This window comes from Phacochoerus africanus, chromosome X, assembly GCF_016906955.1.
Source record: "Phacochoerus africanus isolate WHEZ1 chromosome X, ROS_Pafr_v1, whole genome shotgun sequence".
Classification (NCBI taxonomy): Eukaryota; Metazoa; Chordata; class Mammalia; order Artiodactyla; family Suidae; genus Phacochoerus; species Phacochoerus africanus.
In genome coordinates this window covers 100256603-100264077 of record NC_062560.1, presented here as the reverse complement: position 1 = coordinate 100264077, position 7475 = coordinate 100256603, and positions in this window count along the sequence as shown.

Genomic DNA, 7475 nt, shown 5'->3' with positions numbered 1-7475 from the left:
ACAGATCAATGCCTTATAAACTGCATCTTCAAAAGTTGTATAACTGTTATCTTTACATGATAAATAAGATTAATAGTTCAAGATAGAGGACAGGAAGTTAATTGTTATTGCAACAGCAATTTGTATTGTGATGTACTTGTGTCTGCTGAGTGACTAGATATAAAAGCTCTCAGCTATGGGAGTATTTTCTAAGTACTGTACACTAACCGATTGCACCACTGGAGCTACTGAGAACTTTTATTTCTGACATTAAGACCCCATTGCGTCTTCCATTCTCTGCTAAACTACTCCGACAGTACAATTCTGAAGGCTTAGTTAATCTCTCTAGCCTCAGTTTTCAAAATATAAAAATGTCAATTGAAAAAAAAAAGGGAGTTCCCACTGTGGCACAATGGGATTGGTGGTATCTCTGGAATGCTGGGAGGCAGGTTCAATCCCAGGCCTGGCACAGTGGGTTAAGGATCCAGCATAGGTCACAAGTGTGTCTCAGATCTGATCCCTGCCCCAGGAACTCCATATGTTGCGGGGTGGCCATAAAAGGGAAAACTACCACCACTATCATCACCACCCCTGGACTGGTTTCCTTACCAAGAAAAAGTATAGCCAAGCCTTTCATAATACAACAACGAAACTGATGATATAAAACTGCTCACCACTTGAGGGAGGCTGTGGATACAAGGCACCAGGCACAGTGAATATTCCTTGAAAGGCTATATACATGGGCTAGAACTATATAGAGGGCAAAAAAGATTGCCCTCTTGCTGGAAGATTGGATTAATTGACAGTAGAAATCTGGGTGCACTGCTTGGATTCTAAACCCAGTTTACCTCATTTACTAGCTGTATGAATTTTGACAAGTAATCTATACTTTAGCTTCTTCATTTTAAAAACAGTGGTGATAACCATAAAACCTAACTCACATAGTTGTTAGGATTAAATGCTATACTATAGTAAAGCGCTTGGAACAGCAGTTGGCACAGTGTAAGAAGTCAATAAATATTAAGCCAGTCACAGTACAGGTGGTGGTAGTGGTAGTGGTAGCAGTAGTAGCAGCAGCAGCATAGATCATGATATAGTATAGTATCTTCACAATTATTGTCCTAAATTTGCTTTTGGCCATGAATCCAAAAAAAGTAGGGGGTACTATCTCTGTCAATGATTAGGATACCTGTCTTAACCCAAACACTTTCCTAAGAAGAAAATCTTCAAAATCTGTGGTAGGGGATGGAAAAGAAGTAATTCTAGTTATTATTATTTCTCACCTTTCTGAGATAAGTGAGGGGAGAACTGCAAGGAATCAGGTCCATGCTATGGGAGAGTTTTATGTCTCTACTGGCTTATTTTATTACTGGTTATTATGCTTGTGGTTGCCTTTTATTTATTTATTTATTTTTTTGTAGAAAATTGGCATCTCATTTCTTGGAGAGAGACGAAGAGTGGCAGCAGATAAGAATGTTGTCTTTGGTGATGATGAAAAAAAAAAAAAAAAGAAGGAAGAAGAAATAAAGCCTTAGGGGTTTCCTAGAGATAGTGGTAGGTCTGTATTCTGTCTAACTCATGCCCAACAAGGACAGATCAGAATACTTTTAGGAGGCACTGAGTAGGTAAAAAAGACTAAGGAGTTCCCTTGTGGTACAGGTAAGGGTCCAGTGTTGTCACTGCAGCAGCTTGGGTAGCTGCTGTGGTGCGGGTTCCATCTCTGGCCCAAGAAATTCCATTTGCCATGGATGCGGCCAAAAAAACACAAAAAGACTAAACAGCAGGAGAGATGGTAAGCAAAGGGTAGAGTTGACTGAACATTGTCTGAGGATTATTTTTGTTGGAAGGAGACAAGCCAGGTATCATCTTTGATGGAATGTATTAGGAATGACAAGGGAAGGAGGAGGCTGAGACTGGAGCAATGAGATCTCAAGCAGGTTTGTTGACCAACAGAGTGTCCCGGAGCACTGATCAGAGAGAACTCAGGCACCCTGCTGCTTAGGGCTAGTTGTATAGGGAAAGGGGTAATTTCTATTTTTAGCACAGGTTCAGGGATAGAGTAAGAAGCAGGGAAGACACAAGTTATGTTGTTACAATTGAACAATTTCTCCCAGCTATTTTTGTCTTGCAGCTTTGTGTTTCATTTTGTACAGTTACCACCTAACAGAGTGAAGGGTCTCGTTGAGTTTGAAACTAAGGAGAAATTATCCACATGAGATTGGGACTCTCCTGGATACAAGTGAACAGACTATTCTAGTATGATTTCTCCTGGAGTTCCTCCCTCCCCTTAGTCTATATTAAAGAGCTCTGAAAAATATATCCTTATTATTACCATACTGGTTACAATCAGATACAGTTCATCATTTCCCCTAAAGTTCTCGACTTCAGTTGAACCATTCGATGGTACAGTAAAATCTACCTTGTCAGCTTTTTGAAAACATATAGCCCGGGGTCCCACCCTGTAGAAATTTTGACACAATAGTAGGTTTGGGGTGAGGGGTAGCTTAGGAATCCGCCTTTTTTTTTTTTTTTTAACAGTTCCTTAGGCAAGTCTGATGAAAATGATCCATAGACCACATTTTGTGCAAGGTGCACATCTGTTAGTGATACAGCAGAGATTAAAATGTACATCTTTATGGTATCAAATTCTATGTACTTACCACAGCGCAAGAATGCCCTGCAGACACATTCCAGGGGGATAAGCAATCCCTCTCCAAGACCTCATAGAAAGGGCAATGAACCCTGAGAAGATTAGCACAATGCATCACTGACACCTCAGGGACCCAGGATAGCAAGTGAGTTGGCCCTGCCAGGTTATTATCTTTTGTAAATAATTTCTGCTTGTCTGGGCAGGGTGAGCAAGTGAAGGGCAAGACTTGATAGGGAGGAAATAAATGTGCTAATTCAACTTGTCTGAAGTTTACATCAAAATTAAAATTTCAACTTGAAAGTAATGGATGTGGGAGCCTGAGAATTTATCAGACACACTCTAATGTCTTAAACAGCTGTGAGAAGAGTAAAATGCAAGTTTTGGGCAAAAATCCCTTTCTGAGCCCTGTTTGGAGACCAGAAATGAGCCTGGAGTTGCCCCCTGCATCTACTTGTGTGGAAGATGACTAACAGAAATCTTTGGCACAACCAGTAAAGGAAAGGGGCTTCCAGGCTTGCCAGCTATATGGCACATGTGTCCCTCCAACTCCACCATGTTCAAGAGGCATTTAAATAAACCCTCATTTAAGTCAAATGAGGTTGTTCTCAACAGAGTCTTCTCCAGTAATTCAAGGCTGATCAGAAAATCTGTTTGGCTTCAGACTTCACTATAGCACTAATTCTAGAATATTCATCACACAAAATAATACAATAAATGTAACATTCTTTCTGGTCTAAGGATATTATAGGGCACCCACAGGATGATCTTAAAAACTGACAATAACTGTTTATAGAAGTTACCCTGAAAAGACGGCCAAACAATGAAGAGACTGGGATTACACCAGGGAATGCCACCTGGTTTCCTACACAGGTACCCACCAAGAGGCATCAATCTAAGTTCATCCCTGTCCAACATTTATTCTACCACTTCCAGGCTTGAAAAAATGATTTTATTAAATTGCAAATATAAGTACAACTCTCGAGATTGGAATATTAAGCCAGCATCATAGATACTGATTTATGTAATCAGAACATCGAAGTATTAACTTTTAGTGAAGGGTGGCAGAATTTGCCACACCAAAATATGCCATTGGCATAATGATTGATTTGATCTGATTGTTTTGAGGAACAGTAGAGATAGGAGAAGTTCTGAAAATAGAGAAGTTACCTTTTTTTAAGAGGCATTTATATTTACAAGAGAAATCTCTATTTGTATGGGCGTCTCCCCCTCTGTATAAGAAGAAGATGACTAAATCGTGAGGGGGAGGGGAATCAATGGAGAAAAGACTGAATTAAATATGCACAAAAAATCTCACCCTCGTTTACCATGCTTCTCCTGGTAATCTCCCCATAACTGTTCTATTACCTCCCCCTCCTACCCCCACACCAACCCCACTTTTCTTCTTTTGCCCTTAGTTGAATATGGTATTTAAGTTAGAGTTCTAAGCCATCTCTTTGAGTTGCTAACTTTTCCCTGGGTATCTCCCATGTATACATGTTAATAAACTTCTGCTTGTTTTCTCTTATTGATCTGTCGTTTACTATAGGGACCTCAGGCAACAACTCAGAAGAGCAGATGAAAACTCCTCCTGTCCCCCCTCCCCCACATACACAAACACATTATTTAAAAAATAAAGCCATCACAAGGACAAGAATTTTTGCATTAAGGCCATTGCTTTCAAATCCTGAGTAGCTAGATGTATACCTTCAGGCAAGTCATGTCATGTAGCCTCACTAAAACCTCAGTTTCCTCATATTTAAAGTAGGAACACAAATGGTAACTCCCTTACAATGTTCTTGAAAGCACTGAAGGAGAGACTGCATGTACATCTCTCAACCCAATGCCTGGCACATAAGTCCTCAGTAAGCCCTATTTATTGTTTCTATTACTACAATAAAAACATTGCTTAGTAAGGCTTCTTGTATTAGATAAAATCTGATGCTCTAGGCTTCTTAAGTTCAGAGTGTCAAAGAAAGTGGTTGTGGAGGTGTCAATCAGCCAGAACCAGAAGGTCAAGGTTAAGAACAATGTCTGACCGACTTGGCCAATAAAAATACAAGGAGCCACCATTAGATTCCTGATATTACCAATGTAGAGAGCAAAAGGAAGAATAGCCAAGGTGTTAGTTACCATGATCCTTGGTCTTTATACCAAAACAAAAGGAGTATGTGACTACAATGTTGCTGAGGAGCCAATTCTAGGTGGCAGCTAAGAAATTTTATTTTTCTTAGCTCTGAGAAACACAGGCTGAACATGTCAGACCTCATCAGAACATGGGAGGTGATGAGAAACTCTATTATGACAGCTTTTCAGGGAAGGTAGGTAGCCGAGTGGCAGCTACTCATAGGACTTTCATACTCGAATATTTTAGAAGAACACGAGATGTTCATCAAGATTCAGATAAGCTTTGTTATAAGCCTTTGCCTGTGTGGCCTATGTACAAACATGCACAATTTCCAGGACACCATGTTGTAGCCATTCCTCCAGAGAAGGTATACAATTGAGCTTCAGTTGAGCAAAGCTATACTAGAAGTAAGAACTGGAAATTACAAGTTATTCATAACAACCTGTTCTCAAGGTCGGATCTGAGAAGGGGAGTCTTTGGATATCCAAATGTATCATGGCCTAATTCTAACTGGTTTTTAACAAGAGAGTTGTTATTTCAGTTTTCCTGTCCTACATTTAAGGAAGTACTTCCACAGGGATCTGTGCACAAGCATTTTCCACACCTAGACTTCTTCACCATGCGATACTATGCTAATTTGCTATGTAGGTAACAGGCAGGTGACCCTTACTATATATAACTGACTCTTGAACAGTGTAGGTGATAGGGGTGCTGACTCTGTGCAGTTGAAAATCCAAGTATAACTTTATAGTTGGGTACTTCATATCCATGGTTCTGCATCTATGGATTCAATCAATTGCAGATCATGTAGTATTACAGTGTTTATTGGAAAAAAAAATCCATATATAAGTGGATCCACACAGCTCAAACTCATTGTTCAAGGTCAAATGTAGTAATTTATTTTGAAATGATCTGGCAACGTAACCCAAATAGGTATCGGGAAGGGGAAAGGACAAGGCACATGAATGGCAAACAATGGTTCTAAAGAGATCTCTATTTGATTGCAAGTAATTCAGCAGAGCCAAGTCAAATAAAAAAGGCCCTAATCTTATACATGGACTATAAAAAACTACTATAGTACCAAAAAAAGTGAACCTTATTGTTAGTTTAAACAAAGAAACAAACTTCTATTTATGATACAAAAATCACATGGGTGAATCAGAAATAAAAGAAAACTATAAAATATACTTCTGTAAGATCTTGATCAAGAAAAAAAGAAAAACAGGAGTTCCTCTCGTGGCTCAGTGGTTAATGAATCTGACTAGGAACCATGAGGTTGCAGGTTTGATCCCTGGCCTTGCTCAGCGGGTTAAGGATCCAGTGTTGCTGTGAGCTGTGGTGTAGGTCACAGACACGGCTTGGATCTGGCGTTGCTGTGGCTGTGGAGTAGGCCAGCGGCTACAGCTCCGATTGGACCCCTAGCCTGGGAACCTCCATTATGCCGTGGGTGTGGCCCTAGAAAAGGCAAAAAGACAAAAACAAACAAACAAACAAAAAACAAGTACACACAACTAAAATTGATAAAGAAATGAAAGGTGATATAGCTAGGGATTAAAATATAAAAATTCTAAAAACATAACTGTAGTGATGGCATCAAAATGGCAAAACAGAAGTTTGCTACCATCTTTCCCTCAATCACTGACAGTAGAGTCCAAGAGTCCAGTAGAGCAAAGAAAATCCAAAATTGGATGCATTAGAGTGGGTAAGAGGAACAGTTTCACTTTACCCACATAGCCCCTTCTTCAAGAAAGAACTTCTCAGCCTGTGATTTCTCCCATGGGGAAAAGTGAGACTAGGTGAGTATGTGCCTAACTTCTCTAGCTATGTAGAACACTGACAAAGAGATCCATTTGCTTCTCATTTCATCCAGAATACTGAGGTGTGCCACATCATTATGAGGTGGAGAGCAGCTGAGATAATAGCATCCACGGCTCTTAGCATCAAAGAGACATTGATTCAATAAACCACATCTCAGGCTCTATCAGGAATCCTGTCTATGAACTGCTGAGGACACCTCACCTGTGCATCTCCCACAGCTGGCCCGGAGGCACTCCCCCAACACTCCATGTGTCCCACCCACATGATCCACCCACCCCATGGCTAGTTCCCCGTGAATACCCTAGAGGGTGACCAGAGAGAGACTTCACGAATGTCTCTAAACATGTACAGAAAGCCAGCCTGACACTGTGAGACTGGGAGAAAGCGCACATTTGTATATTGAGCAATACCTTAGGAAAAGCAAATAGAGGCTGTCAGTACCAAGTCTGACTTTGCAAGATTGAGATAAGGCATACAATCTTAAGAGTTCTCCCACAAGAACAAGCAAGAAGTGTGGAGCAGGTGTATGCATGTGAAAGTTCTGGGAAAGCCTCAGAATTCCTAACAAGGCTAATGGAAAGTATTTCTCTCCCACAGCCAGTCAGTAAAGATCGGTAATAACTGCAAAAGGTGATTACTTCTTCAAATGTGAAGGCAACAATGTAAGACTTCAAGGAACAGGAAAATTCAAGGAAAATAGGACACCAAAGGAATACAATTTTCCAAGCCAATGACAAAGAAAAGGAGATCTGCAAATTGTCCAATAAAGCATTCAAAATATTCAAAATAGTTATTCTAAGAAAGCTTGCTGAACTGCAAGAAAACATGGAGAGACAACTCAATGAAACTAGGAAACTAATATACCAAAAAAAAAAAAAGAAAAGAAAAAGAAAAAAAGAAAAG